Genomic DNA, 19400 nt, shown 5'->3' with positions numbered 1-19400 from the left:
TTTAGAGGTGAATCTTGGATCTCTATCTGAGATAATGCTAACTGGCAACCCATGATATCGAATGATTTTCTTAATATATAAGCTTGCTAGTTTATCCAATGAATACTTCTTGTTAATAGGAAGGAAGTGAGCAGATTTAGTAAGTATGTCTACTATTACCCAAATTTCGTCATATCCTTTCACAGTCTTGGGTAATCCTGTCACAAAATCCATAGTGACTTGCTCCCACTTCCATTCAGGAATCGAAATCCTTTGCAACTTTTCCGCAGGTACTCGATGTTCTATCTTCACCTGTTGACATATCAGACATTTAGAAACAAACTCTGCTATATCTCTCTTCATACCACGCCACCAATAGTTTTGGCGTAAATCTCGATACATCTTAGTAGTCCCGGGATGGATATTAAATTTTGATCTATGTGCCTCCTCTAACAATTGCATCTTTACTGGATGGCTTTCGGGAACACAAAGTTGATTGTGGAATGTAATAGAACTATCTTCAGCTTGGAGGAATTCAGGTCTAGATCCTTGAGCTATTTCCTTAACTATCATTTGAAGATATGTATCTTCCTTTTGACCTTCTTTAAACTTTTCCACCAAAAATGATTGTGCCATCAAACACACAAGAAAACCTTTATTTGTCTCCGATAAAAGTTTATGTTTTAAGTCTGCTAACTCTGTTATCATAGAATTCCTTTGAATATTCATATAGGCTACAAGACTGTAGGTATTTCTGCTTAAGGCATCAGCAACTACATTTGCTTTCCCAGGATGGTAGTTGATATTAAAATCATAATCCTTTAAAATCATAATCTTTCTGCGTGAAAATATATTTGAGACTCTTATGATCTGTGAAGATTTCGAAAGTCTATCCATAGAGATAATGCCTCCAAATTTTCAGTCCAAAAATGATAGCTGCTAACTCTAAGTCATGAATAGGATAGTTCTTTTCATGAGGCTTTAATTGCCTCGATGCATAAGCAACTACCCTCTCGTTTTGTATTAGAACGCAACCAAGCCCTTGTAGTGTGGCATCACTATACACTACAAAACCTTCTCCCCCTGAAGGAATCAACAAGATAGGAGCACTAGTTAATTTCTTCTTCAATTCTTGAAAACTTTGTTGACATTTATCATCCCACATGAATTATATGTTCTTTTGTGTCAACTTGGTCAATGGTGCTGCTATTTTTGAAAAGCCTTCTACGAATCTTCTATAGTATCCAACCAAACCCAAGAAGCTTCTAATCTCTGAAACATTAGAAGGCTGCTTCCATTTTATCACAGCTTCAATCTTGTGAGGGTCAACAGATATACCAGCGCTCGAAATTACATGACCGAGAAATATAATTTCATTGAGCTAGAATTTGCACTTGCTTAACTTGGCATATAGTTTCTCTTGCCTTAGGACTTCCAGAACTGTCTTAAGATGGTGTTCATGCTCTGCTATAATTTTGGAGTAGATTAGGATATCATCAATGAACATAATTACAAATTTATCAAGATAAGGGTGGAACACCCTATTCATGAGGTCCATGAAGGCAGTTGGTGCATTTGTGAGTCCAAAAGGCATTACTAAGAATTCATAATGACCATATCTTGTTCTAAAGGCAGTTTTCTGTATGTCTCCTTCCCTTATCTTCAATTGATGATACCCAGATCTCAAATCAATCTTTGAGTATACCTGAGTACCTTGAAGTTGATCAAACAGGTCATCTATTTGGGGAAGAGGATATTTATTCTTTATGGTCACTTGGTTGAGCTGTCTATAATCGATGTATAGTCGCATAGATCCATCTTTCTTCTTTACAAATAGGACAGGGGCACCCCAAGGTAATACATTGGGTCGAATAAAACCCTTGTCCAAAAGCTCTTGGATCTATTTTTTTAACTCCTCCAACTCAATTGGTGCCATTCTATATGGAGGTTTAGAAATAGGTGCAGTACCAGGTAGAAGATCAATTGTAAATTCAATCTGTCTATTTGGTGGTAGTGCAAGTAGATCTTCAGGAAAAATATCTAGAAAATCCCACACAATAGGGATGTCTTTTAATATTGTCTTCTTAGATTCTTCTCCAGAAATGGAGGTCAAGTATCCCTGACATCCCTTCAGTAATAGTTGGGTAGCACTCAAGGCTTAAATAATAGAAGGAAACTTTTCTTGAATCCCAATGAACTTGAAAGGTGGTTGATCTAGAGGTGAGAAAGTAACAGTCTTCCGAAAACAATCGACACTTGCATGGTATGCTAAAAGCCAGTCCATACCCAAGATAGCGTCGAAATCTTGAAATTCTAGTAGAATAAGATCTACTAGCAAATCGTGACTTTCAATAGTGATAACACAGTTTCTATATATCTGATCAACTACCAAAGAGTTTCCAACTGGTGTTACTACCATTAATGCATTATTCATTGTCTCACGATTCTTATGCAATTTCATAGCAAAATAGGGTGATATAAAAGAATGCGTAGAACCAGAATCAATAAGCACAGATGCTGGCATACCACAGAGTGTGATGATACCTTTAATAATAGATCCCGAGGCTTCAGCATCTTGATGAGCCAGTGCGTAGACTCTTGCCTATCCTTCCTCTCTGGGTCGTAGTTGTTATCGTCCAGTTGTTTGGGGTGGAGCTAGGCGTTGATGTTGCTTCCATGGGCAATCCTTTAACATGTGCCCCGGTTGTTGACAATAAAAACATACGCGTTGTCCCATGGGGCATGAGGTGGAAACATGATTTGTCTTTCCACAGAAATAACATCTTATAACAACTTGATTGCTAGGAGCTCCTGCTTGTTGATGCCGAAACTGTTTATCTTTTCCTTTCTTTGAGGGTCCAGAATGTGATCCCTCATACATAAATGGTGTAGCACTAAAAGGTCGCTTTCGATCCTTTGCTTGTAATTCATTATCCAATTTCTCTACCACCAAAGCTCGATTTAACACTTCAGCATATGTTGGTAAAATCAGTACTGCAACAGACTTTCTAATTGATGATCGTAGTCCCCTCTCAAAATGACGAGCTCTTTGACTTTTATTAAAAGCAATATATGGAGAGAACTGAGCCAACTCAGTGAAATGATGATCATATTCCATTACAGTTCTATTTCCTTGGTGGATGCTAAGGAACTCTTGTTGTTTCTCAAAGCGAACTGAATCAAGAAAGAACTGCTCATAAAATGCATCTTTAAACCGCTCCCAAGTTACCACATTACCTCCCGCCTCTAACATCCTCCTTTTTGAGGTCCACCAAGTGTCTGCCTTCCCTTCCAAAATAAAAGAAGCGAAATGCACTTTTTGATTTTCCCTACATTCGATAGCTTCGAATGTCTTTTCTACTTGACGAATCCAATGTTCAGCAAAGATTGGATCTGGCTTGCCCTCAAAAATTGGTGGTCTCAATCTCTTAAAGTGATCTAAAGTATTATTCCTGCCCCGTGGAATTTTATCTCGTTCCTCCTTACTCTCAAAGTATCCTCTAATAGCATTGAGGACTCCATGTACGTCATCTTGAGCATTGACGGGTGTTGCGGCATGAGGGGCATTCTGCGAAGTCGGAGAAGCTAGCCCATAATTAGTGACAGGTGTACGGGAGGACTGGGTTTACTCTACGATACGTGGAGCTTCCAAGTTATTATTTGTTTGAACACCTCTCCGAGTGCGTACTCCAGTAGCATTGCGACCATGAGCACCCCAAGTGACAAGAGCACTAATCTCTAGAATGGGCTCCATTACTCCTATAATAGGTTAAAGACAATCATCGGTTAGAGTCAATCAAGGGACCTAATACACCTACAGGCCCTAGACCATGCTCTGATACTATAAAATGATGTCATATCCTGGATTTTTTTTTTATTTCTTTTAAATCTTTCCACACATTTAGGCCAAATAGATAAACATCACTTTATTCATCATTCATAAACATTTATTACAATTTATTTATTACAATCCATTTATTCATCAAATCATAAATAGAAAAGTAAACATAGTGATGTTAACTTCAAGAATCATCCAAGTGGCTCTACCTAGAGGTAGAGGAAGGTCCGCTCTCCACTGGAATCCGATTTAGTACTAGAGGGAGGCTGCTCTGAAAATTAAAAACAAAGAAAATTCAGCAACGCTGAGTAGGAACCGTCCTGCCGACACGTCTGACGGCCCGCTAATCCCCAAAGGGAATCGCCCTAACTGCTCTCGGCAGGGAAATAACATAATCTAACACTGGTCATGTACATATTAGGATGAAATAACATATTTAAAATATTTTTTTTCAAATATCATCAATATCAAATAATACAATTTAGCCCTCAATTGACTTGAACTCTAGTTCAATCGATCCAATTGAACTCAATTTACTAGAACCTAACTGAACCGATCTCAAATCCTTATTTAACTGGTCTGGAACCACCCTAGACTAGTATAATTTGGACTAGATTAGGTTCAATTTAGGTTAAACTAACTTGAATAAGTCAATCAATTCGGAATCACCCTGTATTGATCTAAACTAATCAAGCCTAGTTTAGTTCAATCAATATTTGGGCTCAAATTCAATAATAATATTGGGCTAGATTGAGTCAGCCCATCTATTGGTCATATGCATTATACATAACTGAGCATGCATCACACAAAGCTGGCTCAACCCAGGCCCATGGACTGGTCATGTGCGTCGCATGTGATCGCCCATGATGGTTGGGCTGGGTTAGCTCACGGATCAAGACCTGACCCATGGGTTGGGCCTGGCCTACGAGTTAGGCCTGGTCTACTAACTAGGCCTAGCCAATGGGCTATGGCCTTACCTATGGGTTTAGTCTGGCCTGTGAGCAATTTCAATATAAGTAATATTTAATTTTATATCACAATATAAATTCATTAATAATATGAACAAAAATATAATAACACATTAAATGATAGATAAGAAGATAAACTTTAATACAAGAAAATAACATCCTATGAATAGAAATTATAACACATTGAAAGATAAACTGGGAGATAAGTTTTAATACAAGAAATAATCTTCTAAATTCAAATAAAAATCATGCTTTCAACACGTATAAAATTTCAACATATTCTAGTCAAAATTTAAATCATTTAGAATAACATATTTTAAATTTTAGATCAAAGAATATCAAACAAGATTTTAGATAATATATTTTAATCTAACAAGATTTTTAATCCAAATAAGATTAAAGATGAACTGTAATATCATATAAAACATATAAATTTTGAACATATTTAAATCTACAATAAAAACCTTAATCATGGGTCAAAAAATATTATAAAAACTTTAACTGATTACTTTAATATAAAAATTTTGTTATTTAAATAATTAATACATATTTTTCAAACTACAAAACTTTCAGAATCAAAATAAAAACTAAAACTTTTATATTCAAGAAAGGTAGGGAAACCTACCTCTTGTCAACAGGGTGTAACTCCTCGTTCCTCCCGCTGCCATGCTCGACTAGGTGAGGAACGAAGGAGAGAAATCCCTCCCTTTAAATAGGAGGAGGTGAGCCTCTATTAAGGGAAATTAATTTTAATTTTCGTATTTATTTAATATAAATTATTTTCATTTAATATACTAACAAATATGATATCATCATATTTGGAATACTAACTAGTTATTTCCTTAATTCATATCAATAAACAAGGAAGTAGATTAAGATTTCCTTAAATTATAATAACAAGTATGGAAAGAAAATCAATTCCTAACTTAAATATTTGATGTGATTACAGATTTTTATCGTAATATGGCATAGATACTTGAAATTATTTATTCTTAAAATCATACTCGACTATCATTATGATAAGGTATCATGAGCTTAACTTGCTATTTACAATTAATATCATGCCTAAGAATGATGAATTGTCATTATTTATCGAGAATTGTTATCTTGCTATGTTTAATATTTAAAATTCATATCATACTTGAAAATGATGATTGTCTATCATCATTGGACTTAAAAAATGGATGTCATGCTTTGACATCATTTTTATTGATAAATACATGGTATCGTATTTTGAATTGATAAATTATGATAAGTATCATGATGTGCATATTGATAAGTTTAAATGAATATAACTTATTGGCTTGATGGTTGAATTCAAAGGTCTTGAATTTAAGACTGTCTCTTCTCAAGTATGGCATATAGATGGGGGAGTTAAGGTTAACTACATTATCAATTGATTGTCATCATTAAAAAGGGGGAGATTGTTGAATCTCGGATTTTGATGATGAAATCAATTAATAAATTATTGATCTAATCCATATATTGAGATAAGTATTGCAGGATTAACTATGATAGTAATGAAGGCATAAAGCAAGATGTTAGGCCAGAGTTAAATATCGGACGATATGTCGAAGATTCGGACTATGTGCTAGTGATTCGCCGAAAGCTCACCAAGAGTTCGTCAGGAGCTCGCCAAGAGTTCGTCGGGATTTCACTGAGAGTTCGTCAGGAGTTCGTAGAGAAATTCGTTGGAAATTTGCTGGGAGTTCGCCGAGAAGTTCGCCAGAAGAAGAATTGACATACCAGATCAAGATTGCTTAGTTAATATCTTAAATTATCGTAGTTAGATCATAAGTTGAGTTAGGATTAGGAGGTAATCCTACTAACTCAATTAAGGGCCTAGTAAAAGGCTGAATTGGGTCGATTGAACAATACATTCAACACCTAAAGTCACAGTCGATGGTGGCATCGCTTGGGACTCAATCTCCCAAGTGGTCTGGGCGATGGTGCCATCTACAATTAATGCTGTCAGGTGGTGGTCCCACCAAAGCTCAGTCTCCAAGTTCTGCCAGGTGATAGTACCGCCCAGACTGAGCGGTGGTACCGCCTAGTGTCAATCTGCAAGTGGTGGTACCGCCCAATAATGATAATGGTACCGCCAATACCCTAGAAATCTGGGTTGAGACACTTTTTGGCTCCAATTTTGAAGTCATTGGGGCCTATAAATACCCTACCCTTTTCTACATGAAAGTGTATGAAAGTGTGAATAAAATCTTGAAGTCTTGGGGTGTTAAGTATTGTAAAAGTGCTAAGATCCTCCTCCTCCCTTTCTAAGTCTTAGATCATTCAAGAGAGGTGTGAGACTTGTAAGGGTTGTCTCCTAAACCCGTGAAAAGGAGATAGTGCTGTAAAGAGGGTGGTTGGTCTTCGCTCGTTAAAGGAAGACCATTAGTGGATACTGGTGACCTCGACGGAGGAGGAATCGAAAGTGAATGTAGGTCACAACGATCGAACCACTATAAATTTCGGTGTGCTCATTTCCATTCTATTTTTTATTACTTCTATTACTTTCTAAGTTAATTGGTAGTTCATTTACTCTAAAGTCAAGCACTTTCTGAGATTGGTTTTCAATAAACGAATATCTTACAAAATCGATGATTTTTTCGCTGCACTAATTCACCCCCCCTTAGTGTCGCTCTTGATCCTAACAATCTAGACACTTCTCCATGAAGGACCTAAGGGAAACATCCTATATTTTGGGGATTTGGATCTATAGAGATAAATTTAAGATGATGCTTGGCTTATCCTAATCTAGGTACATAAACATCATTGTCAAAATGTTTCGTATGAAAAATTTCAATATAGGTCTCATACCGATGAGACATAGAATTTCACTTTCTCAAAGTATGTTCCCAATAACTCTTGAAGAAATGACAAACATGGATAGAATACCCTATGCCTCTGTGAGAGGGTCTATCATGTATGCTATGCTATGTACCAGGTCTAATATAACACATGCTCTGAGTGTTATGAGCAGGTATCAGGCAGATCCAGGATTGGAGCACTAGAAAGTAGTAAAGTATTGTTGAATCTCGGATTTTGATGATGAAGTCAATTGTCATTTGTTGTCTAATCTATGTGTTGAGATAAGTGTGCAGGATTAACTACGATGAAAGTTAGACAAGCAGCAGGAGTTGCGCCGGAGTCAAGTTCATGATCACGTTGGAAGTTCGAGAGTTCGACGGAAGTTCGGACGGTCGTCGGAGGTTCTGCGAGAACAGATCCGAGAAGTCCAGAAGCTTGCCAAGCGAAGCTCGTCGGAACTTGCCAAGTGGATCGTCGCAAAGTCCAGGAGTTTGCCGGAAGTCCGCAGGAGCATCACCGAGGGTTCATCGGATGATCGACGGAAGTTCGCCGGAAACTCGCCGGAAGGTGCGATTGACGCACCGAAGCAAAGCTGCAGAAATTGTCTTAGATCTAATCGTAGTTAGCACGTTGATTAAGTTGGAAAATGGGAGGTGATCCCATTAGCTTAACCTTGAGGCAATTGGGCCCCTGAAAGACTGAAATTGGGCTGAATGGAGCTAACCATTCGGACCCTGATTGCACCAGGAGGTGCAAACGCCTAGGCCAGGAGGTGGCACCGCCTGAGCTAAGCCTCCCAGCGAGACTGGGCGGTGCAACCTCCCCAGCCGGGAGGTGGCACCGCCTGAGCTCAGTCTTCGAGCAAGACTGGGCGGTGCAACCTCCCTGACAGAGAGGTGGCACCGCCTGAGCTCAGTCTTCGAGCAAGACTGGGCGGTGCAACCTCCCTGACAGAGAGGTGGCACCGCTTGAGCTCAGTCTTCGAGCTCTGCCAGGCGGTGCAACCTCTCCAGTCAAGAGGTGCAACCGCCTGATCCCGGAATTCCGGGATTTGATCATTTTGAGCTCCAAATTTGAATTGGGTTGGGGCCTATAAATACCCCACCCATTCAGCACTGAAAAGATACAGACCAATACCGAAATCTTGATCTTTTCTGTGATTCTAAGAGCTCAAAAGTGTTGTAAAGCCTTTAAGTCTCCTCCTTCTGTTCTTCAAGTTTTTGAGTTGTAAAGTGAGGAGAGAAAGGTCTGTAAAGGTTGTCTCCTGAGCCTGTCAAAAGGAGAGAAACTGTAAAAGGGCAGTTGGCCTTCGCCTATTGAAGGAAGGCCTCTAGTTGACGTCGGTGACCTCGTCGGTGGAGGAAGCCAAAAGTGGAGTAGGTCAAGACTGACCGAACCACTCTAAATCTCTGGTTTGCGTTTATTTTGAGCACTCTATCATTACTGCAAATCTCCTTCATAACTACTGCTCTCTACGCTTTTACGAACAAGTTCTAAGTGCTGTTCTTTCCGAATCTGCATTCAGACGCAAATCGGTGTTTTCGTACATTACAGTTTACGTTTACGTTTTAATTCTGCAAAACTGTCTTCTACGCCTTCACGAACAAGTTTTTAAGTGCTGATCTGTCCGAATCTGCTTTCAGACGTAAACCAGCGTTTTCGTACGATATTTACATCGCAGTTTACGTTTACGCCTTGATTCTGCAAAACTGTCTTCTGCACTTTTATGAGTTTCTAAAGTTCAGATCCCTTTGAAACTGCGTCTAGACGTAAAATTGAGTTTAGACGTAAAACTGCTCAAACTGTGTAAAGACGTTTTAGACGTAAACTGAGTTTAGACGTAAATCTGCGTTTAGATGTAAAACTGCGTTTAGACGTAAATCTGCGTTTAGACGTAAAACTGCGTTTAGACGTAAATCTGAGTTTAGACGTAAATCTGCATTTAGACGTAAAACTGTGTTTAGACGTAAATCTACGTTTAGACGTAAAACTGTGTTTAGACGTAAATCTGCGTTTAGACGTAAACTGTGCTTAGACGCAATCTGCGCTTAGACGCAAACTGTGTTTAGACACAAACTACGCTTAGACGCAATCTGCGCTTAGACGCAAACTCCACTTAGATACAAACTGAGAATTAGCTTTTGCATCATAATAGTTTTTATTGAACGAACGCAGATTTTGGTTTTAATCGCTGTAAGATTTCCGCTGCACTAATTCACCCCCCCCCTCTTAGTGCTCTCGATCCTAACAATTAGTATCAGAGCAAGGTTAACTCTCTAACGGATTAAAACCCAAAGAGAAATGGCATACGCCGGAAACCAAGAGGGGCATTCTATTACGCGTCCACCCATGTTCAGTGGGACGGACTACACCTATTGGAAGACCCGAATGAGGATCTTTCTTATTTCTATGGATTTTGAACTGTGGAATCTTGTCGAAAACGGATTTTCGAAGTCTTCTCTTCCAATGATCGATTGGAATGATTTGGAGAAGAAGGCTTTCGCTCTTAATGCAAAGGCTATGAATGCCTTATTTTGTGCACTTGATAAAAACGAGTTTAACCGTGTTTCAACTTGTGAAACTGCATTTGATATTTGGCACACACTCGAAGTGACCCATGAGGGCACAAGTAGAGTAAAAGAGTCAAAAATCAATTTGCTGCTACATTCTTTCGAACTTTTTCGGATGAAACCGAGTGAAACCATTGGCGACATGTTTACCCGTTTCACGGATGTCGTCAACGGTCTAAAAGGACTCGGAAAGAGCTTTTCGGATTTTGAGCTTGTTAACAAGATACTAAGATCCCTTCCTAAGAGTTGGGATCCTAAAGTCACTGCTATTCAAGAGGTAAAAGATCTGCGAAATTTTCCTCTTGAAGAACTAATCGGGTCATTAATGACCTACGAAATGACTTGTAAAGCTCATGAAGAGCAAGAAGACATCCTTCCAAAGAACAGGAAGGATATGGCACTCAAAACTTCTGAATGCTACTTGAGAGAAAACTCAAGTGATGAGGACTGTGATGATGACTTGGCACTTCTAACAAGAAAGTTTAAAAAGTTCTTTAAAAGAAACAAGTTTAAAAATGATGCAAAAAATAAACTTGAACCCAAGAAGGACCAAGTAATCTGCTATGAATGCAAAAAGCCGGGACACTACAAGAGTGATTGTCCCCAAGTCAAGAAGAGAACATCAAAGAAAAAAGCGCTTCAAGCAACATGGGATGACTCAAGCGCATCCGAAGAAGAGGAGTCCAACACCGAGCAAGTTGCTCATTACGCCTTAATGGCCATCAAAGATGAGGTAACAAATTCAATAGATGCAGATTTATCTTTCGATGAATTATTAAATGCTTTCCATGAATTGTTTGATGAGTGTAAGATTATCAGTAGTAAATATAAATTGCTAAAAAAGGAGCATGATAGTCTTATCTGTAATTTCGATAAGTTAAATGCTGAACGTCATGATAGTTTAAGCCCATGCATAAAATGCCATGATCTAGAAACTCTCCAAAAAGAAAACCTGCTACTCAAGGACACCTTGAAGAAATTCGAGGTTGGTAGCAAGTCATTGAACATGATCCTTGCAAACAAGGGTCACGTTCCAAAAAGAAGTGGAATTGGATTTGTGAGAAGTCCTCACCTAAATCCAACCACTTTTATAAAAAGCTCCATCTTACATGTTCAACACCAAGCAAAATGCAACTTTTGTTGCAAAATTGGACACAAGACACATTGTTGTCCATTCAAGAAAATAAGTCCAAACAAATTGATTTGGGTTCCTAAAGGAACCATGATAAACTCTATGTAATATGATAGAAAATGTAGATCTATTTATGAGGCACCCAAAAGCAAATGGGTTCCTAAAAATCATCCCTTCCTATAAAAACATTAAAAATTTTAGGCCGGAGCAAGAAATAATATTCTGCTCCTTGACTCTCGATAGTCATAAGCCAAGAGTCAAAAAGGAACTCGCAACGCTTAAGTAACAAGTGGAAGTTATGAAATCACAAATACGATTTGGATACAACCTTATTAGAAACATATGATATCCAAATTCACATATCCCCTTGATCTTCGAACCCGTTAACACTATCATCTACGAATTAATTCTTGTATCATGAAGAAACTAAATATGTCATGATCTTAAAAGGGATACCAAACAAACTATCAACATACGTATGACATATGCACGTTAAAAGATCTATCTTGATCATACAAGAGCTTCTTCCTTAAATAAAAACTCATACGAAATCACGTAAGAAACTTAATTGCTCTGAAATAAAAAAAAAAAAAAAAACTCTCCTCAAGGCAAAGGCTCCCTGATCAAATCACATTAGGTGCTCACTGGCTGCAGGCGGTGGCACCTCCAGCTACCACGGGTTGCCAGAGGTTGCACCGCTCCAGCCAGAGGTGCAACCGCCCGCAACTCTGCCTTTTAAACCCACACTAGGGCCGGCGGTGAAACCGACCCCAACTCACTCCCATTTCCTTCTCTGCTCTTCCAAGTCTCCTCCATTCTCATTTCACTCCTCTAAGCCGTCCAAATACCTTCCATTTCGGAGCAAAACATCAAGAATCCTTCCTTCTCTTGAAGATTTCACAAAGGTACTCTCTAAGAAGCCCTTAAATTCTGTTTTGTTCTTCATTTACTCTTGCTCATCATCATCCCTCTAAACAGCAGTAGTTATGGGATCTAGAAGATCCTCAAGGGACAAGGGAAAGAGGAGATTAATAGAAGAGTTTGATTTCACTCTTTTCGATTCAAAATACCATGCTGAAAAATTTCCCTCTTTCGAACTTAGATGTATCAGTAAGGGAAAATACGTAGATCTAAATGAACTAAGAGACTTAGAAACTATCCAATGGTTTGCAAACCTAGATCTACTTCCAATCTTGCATATTAACGAACCCATCTATCCTAGGCTAGTTAGATTATTTTACAATAACATACAAATAGATGATGAAGAAAGGATGTCCACCTATCTTTTAGGACAACACATCTCAATCACTGATAAGTTCATTTGTGATATGATAGGCATTCCCATAAAAAGCATAGGACTTTACTTTAGAGGATCATGGGATGATGAAAGTATTGGAACATCCTATGTTGAAGCCTTAGGAACAATCTTTGCCAATCCTAACATAGCATTAGTTCCTAAGAGTTGTGAACATCTATTGCCTTTGAACACTAAGATACTTCATTATATCATGACTAGTATAATTCTTCCTAAACAATACCATCATGATGAAATAAGTCAATTAGAATTAGGAACTATGTACTCAATCATGAAGGGACATGACATCTGTCTTGGTTATCTTATTCAACAAAATATGTTAGAATTATCTAAGAAAGATATGATGCTCCCATATGGTGGTATAATCACAAGAATAATGAAAGCTTACGACATTCTAATACCACCAGAAGAAGAAGTAATGAAAGTAGATCGATTCAGCATAATAAACAAAAATCTACTTCACCGACTAAGATGTTACTATAGAAACGGTAACTGGGTTAGAATCCCTAGAAGGACTGATCACCCTCAACCTGAACCAGAACCGGAAACACCAGTATTTAGGGGTACCCAATCTCCTCCGACCCTTCCCTTTGAGGAAACACATCCAGTTGAGCAAACTCATACATCCATCGAAGAAATTGGGATTCGAATGGATCGATTCGAACAGAGACAAGAACGGATTGAACAACGACAAGATCAAATCCTATCTGAGCTGCAGCAAATTCATAGTCAATTTGACTCCTTGTTTAGGCACTTTAATTTTTCACCTCATCAATGAACTTGTTGAACACCTGTTGTTGTTGTAAACTTCTTATGTTACTCACTTCTGATGTGCTGGCTGTAAACATCTATCGTGGTAAACATATATCTTGCACCTTGTGGTAAAAGTTATCTCAGATTTTTATGGTATCATTACTGTTTGGTATGTGATGTGTCCAAATTAAGAATGTTGTGCTTTGAAACTAAAAGTTTTGAAAACCTTGTGCTTTGATTCAGAATTAGGAATGTTGATGTGTCCGAATAGATAAATTTGTTAAAATTATTTTTCAGACTTTATTAAATGATCAAATCACTTGATTGCCATGTTTCCATGATTATATGTGAAAATCTGTAACAAAATCTTATCCGAATGCATCTTATTTATTCGAATGCTATACACCAGATTTTCTCGTACACTTTCATGAAAAATAAGTTTCTGAAATAAATTTGATGAAGTGATTCATGTGTATGTATTCCATCCTGCAAAATCTTTACATAGACAATGGATTATAACAAAAAGGGGAAGAAGTATTTAAAGCAATCTATGTAAAATTCCTCTATAAGCTTGCTATTATTATTTTCCTGGTATCATAATTACTATGCTTTTTGTTGATGACAAAGGGGGAGATATATGAATTGATAAACACTACCATGATTAGAAATACTATGAGTGATGCTATAAACACACTGCTATGATTATGCCATCCTTGCATCACCAAGAGATATATGAACATGTGCTAAAGTTTGCATTATGCCTTTAGTTGATATCTTATCATATGAAGAAAATGCAAAACTTGCTAGAATATTTCAAATGTGTGCATCATGTAATAGTGCTTCACAGCTTTATATGATAATGTTCAAACTACATGATGAATAGTTACAAACACAATCATACAAACTTGATGATGTATGTCAAGCCTTGACATCATCCTTGAAGAAATACATCATGATGAGTATCATGATGGGAGTATTGATAAGTTTAACTGATCTAACTTATCAATACGTCACTTGAATTCTTAGGTCTTGAATTCAAGGTTGACTTATCTCAACTATGGCATATAGACAGGGGGAGTTAAGAATAACTCCATTATCAATTGATTGTCATCATCAAAAAGGGGGAGATTGTTGAATCTCGGATTTTGATGATGAAGTCAATTGTCATTTGTTGTCTAATCTATGTGTTGAGATAAGTGTGCAGGATTAACTACGATGAAAGTTAGACAAGCAGCAGGAGTTGCGCCGGAGTCAAGTTCATGATCACGTTGGAAGTTCGAGAGTTCGACGGAAGTTCGGACGGTCGTCGGAGGTTCTGCGAGAACAGATCCGAGAAGTCCAGAAGCTTGCCAAGCGAAGCCCGTCGGAACTTGCCAAGTGGATCGTCGCAAAGTCCAGGAGTTTGCCGAAAGTCCGCAGGAGCATCACCGAGGGTTCATCGGATGATCGACGAAAGTTCGCCGGAAACTCGCCGGAAGGAGCGATTGACGCACCGAAGCAAAGCTGCAGAAATTGTCTTAGATCTAATCGTAGTTAGCACATTGATTAAGTTGGAAAATGGGAGGTGATCCTATTAGCTTAATCTTGGGGCAATTGGGCCCCTGAAAGACTGAAATTGGGCCGAATGGAGCTAACCATTCGGACCCTGATTGCACCAGGAGGTGCAACCGCCTAGGCCAGGAGGTGGCACCGCCTGGGCTAAGCCTCCCAGCGAGACTGGGCGGTGCAACCTCCCCAGCCGGGAGGTGGCACCGCCTGAGCTCAGTCTTCGAGCAAGACTGGGCGGTGCAACCTCCCTGACAGAGAGGTGGCACCGCCTGAGCTCAGTCTTCGAGCAAGACTGGGCGGTGCAACCTCCCTGACAGAGAGGTGGCACCGCCTAAGCTCAGTCTTCGAGCAAGACTGGGCGGTGCAACCTCCCTGACAGAGAGGTGGCACCGCCTGAGCTCAGTCTTCGAGCTCTGCCAGGCGGTGCAACCTCTCCAGTCAAGAGGTGCAACCGCCTGATCCCGGAATTCCGGGATTTGATCGTTTTGAGCTCCAAATTTGAATTGGGTTGGGGCCTATAAATACCCCACCCATTCAGCACTGAAAAGATACAGACCAACACTGAAATCTTGATCTTTTCTGTGATTCTAAGAGCTCAAAAGTGTTGTAAAGCCTTTAAGTCTCCTCCTTCTGTTCTTCAAGTTTTTGAGTTGTAAAGTGAGGAGAGAAAGGTCTGTAAAGGTTATCTCCTAAGCCTGTCAAAAGGAGAGAAACTGTAAAAGGGCAGTTGGCCTTCGCCTATTGAAGGAAGGCCTCTAGTTGACGTCGGTGACCTCGTCGGTGGAGGAAGCCAAAAGTGGAGTAGGTCAAGACTGACCGAACCACTCTAAATCTCTGGTTTGCGTTTATTTTGAGCACTCTATCATTACTGCAAATCTCCTTCATAACTACTGCTCTCTGCGCTTTTACGAACAAGTTCTAAGTGCTGTTCTTTCCGAATCTGCATTCAGACGCAAATCAGTGTTTTCGTACATTACAGTTTACGTTTACGTTTTAATTCTGCAAAACTATCTTCTACGCCTTCACGAACAAGTTTTTAAGTGCTGATCTGTCCGAATCTACTTTCAGACGTAAACCAGCGTTTTCGTACGATATTTACATCGCAGTTTACGTTTACGCCTTAATTCTGCAAAACTGTCTTCTGCGCTTTTATGAGTTTCTAAAGTTCAGATCCCTTTGAAACTGCGTCTAGACGTAAAATTGAGTTTAGACGTAAAACTGCTCAAACTGTGTAAAGACGTTTTAGACGTAAACTAAGTTTAGACGTAAATCTGCGTTTAGACGTAAATCTGCGTTTACACGTAAAACTGCATTTAGACGTAAATCTGAGTTTAGACGTAAATCTGCGTTTAGACGTAAATCTGCGTTTAGACGTAAATCTGCGTTTAGACGTAAACTGCGCTTAGACGCAATCTGCGCTTAGACGCAAACTGTGTTTAGACACAAACTACGCTTAGACGCAATCTGCGCTTAGACGCAAACTGCACTTAGATACAAACTGAGAATTAGCTTTTGCATCATAATAGTTTTTATTGAACGAACGCAGATTTTGGTTTTAATCGCTGTAAGATTTCCGCTGCACTAATTCACCCCCCCCCCCTCTTAGTGCTCTCGATCCTAACAAGTATATCCTTAAGTACTTGAGAAGGACTAAGGATCTTTTACTGGTATACGAAGGAAGTAGTCTATAGGTTGAGGGGTATACAGACTCAAGTTTTTAGTTTGATGTCGATGATTGCAAATTGAATTCAGGGTATATGTTCACCCTGAATGGGCTAGTAGTGAGTTGGAAGAGTTCCAAGCAAGACACAACTGTTGGCTCGACCACAAAGGTGGAATACATTGCTATGGCAAAAGCAACAAAGGGGGGGTTTAGATAAATAAGTTCATCACGAATTTGGGAGTCATATCGAGCAGCGCAGAACCGATTCCCATATATTATGATAATAATAAGGTGATTACTCAAGTAAAGAAACCTGGGTCTCATCATAAGTGTTCTGAGAATGTTCCAACATATTAGAGAGATTGTGACCCGTGGAGATATAGTAGTGGAAAGAGTTTCATCCAAAGATAATATTACAGATCTACTGATGAAGCCATTGACTCATATTATATTTGAGTATTATAGAGGTTTGATAGGGATCAGACACATAGGTGATTGGTTTTACGTCAAGTGAGAGATTGTTAGTTATAGATGACCTATAAGCCAATCACGTGAGTGATGACACTTTTGACATGCTACGACGATCTTTTTACTTATTATTATTAGTATTTAATCACATATTATCTGGATATATATTATGATGTCCTTGGATCTATGCAATAGGAATCGGATCATGATGAGATCATAATAATGAAACTGATTCGTCTTTAAATATAGATCTTAAATCATCCCGATCATAGATTACTTGAGAAGGACATTGAGATAACCAAATAGACGGTGCACTACATACTCATACATACGATGGAGGCGGTTGGTCTCATTGTCGCTTGTGTGGGGACACTAGAGATATAGTGCAAGTACTCATTGGAGAATGAGTTCACTGATTGCTCCGCTTACGAAATGCTAGATGATTAATGATATTTGACATCAGACAATGATTCCGTAGTCCTAGTTGTGTGTCTGGTCCTTAGACTTGAGATACCAAAGATGCCTTGTATGAGTACTCCATTCTTTGATGCCGGACTTATAGGTTTGAAAGTTTCAAATCTAGTACAATCGGTTCTCGGGAATGACAACCAACCATACGAAGGCAATTGAGTATCAACAAAGGATCATCCACTATCAATATTGTGAGAAGAATATTCCATATGTGCTCGCTCAGACAAAATTTCTGGTCAGGGTCGTTTGGATTAAGAGAGAATGAGTTCTCTAGGAGAATCCGATTAGAGCAAGACTCAGACAGGATTTCATATAGGCTTGACATTACCATGCCCAATATACGGTCTCTAGGATACTAGATAGATGAGGGAGTATAGACATATGGTAACTGTGGATAAATTGGTCTGATAGATTAGATCCCCTTATACCGTTTAAGGACTATGGCATAGTGGCCTAGTACGTCCATAGTCGATGAGTTGAGTAAATTATTTTTTCTGATAATAATTCACTATATCAAAAGGAGTTCTGATAGGATCGGCTTATGGCTAGCTCGGTATCGGGTCTAGAGGGTCACACACATATGGTGGATGTTATAACTAGTAGAGGTACAGATATGAGATATCCATGCAACCCCAGTTTGGATCCTATTAGATAAGATCCAATTGGATAAGTGGACGAGATCCAATTGGATAATTGGATAGAGATCTAATGAGGATAGGATCCATTAAGGGTTAAGTTGCTTGCACCTCTATAAATAGGAGGAGTCTCATGATTCATAGTCTAGAACTGTTAGTGGTTACCCCTCCTATTCTCCTCAGCCTCCTTTCCTCCTCCTTGGCTCCGGTAGCCTCATGGTGTGCATGGAGAGGGAGATCCCACAACGATCTGAGGAGCGTCGTTGTTGCGTCCGCTATGTGGATCACTTCTAGAGAGAAGTACACGAGTTCTCGTTCATCCACTCCATCAAATCTAAAAATTTCGAGAATATATGATCTCCTTAGGTAATACTTCTAACACGATACATGCGGTTTTTCGGTCTTGCGATTTTCTCACACATCAATCATCGCACAATGGTCAAGTGCTTAACTTTGAGAAATCTGGTTTTGTTTTTATTTTTTAATGCGTATGAGATGCCTATCCACGATTTCCCAGTTCTTCAATAGGGCAGGCCCTTGTGTTGGTCACGGGGCGTTCTTACGATATCGGCCCTTCTTCTAGTGCCAAAAATGTTAACGAACTTCTCTAGTCGTGGCCGAGGTATCAACATGGCTTAGTCTGATTATTGATATTTAGGATCATCCCTACGACAAGGCCTTCATCGGGTCAGGTTGAGCTCAGGGTTGGCTTCGCACATAATTCTTCAATCGGCACGCGGTTTGCTTCATCGTCGCTAGGGAGCACACAAGCCTAGGTCAAGAGGGAAGGGGTTTCTCAACTTGGCCCCTCCGAAGGTTAAGTCAGTATCAAGTGAAGTTTTTTGTAGAAAGATAGTCCCTCCCTTTTGTTTAATGTCGGTTAGGGGTTTTTATGCTTGCGCTCGAGGGTCGACCGTACGTGTTCTGCCGATGATGACTAACTCCTCGGGCAGTCGACTTGTACCTTTGGGTAACCACTGACCGACCTGCACGGAACAATGTCATGTAGCATCATTCCAAGCTTTCCGGAGTGGCCTTTAATCGTATGACGTTGTCTCATTCGATTTCGGACGACGCGGGAAGGGACGATCATTGTCCCGAGTCCGAGATGGCACATTCAACGTGATGCTTCCCGAGGCTCCACGTCCGTGTTGACGTGTTCGTTGACTACGTCCACAAGGGCGATACCAAAATATGCCCAATCAAAAGTATCAATCACCAATTAAGAGGAAAGAGGGAGACTAGAGATTAG

The sequence above is a fragment of the Musa acuminata genome, chromosome BXJ3-11, assembly GCF_036884655.1.
Source record: "Musa acuminata AAA Group cultivar baxijiao chromosome BXJ3-11, Cavendish_Baxijiao_AAA, whole genome shotgun sequence".
Lineage (NCBI taxonomy): Eukaryota > Viridiplantae > Streptophyta > Magnoliopsida > Zingiberales > Musaceae > Musa > Musa acuminata.
Note: the sequence above shows the minus strand (reverse complement) of the source record.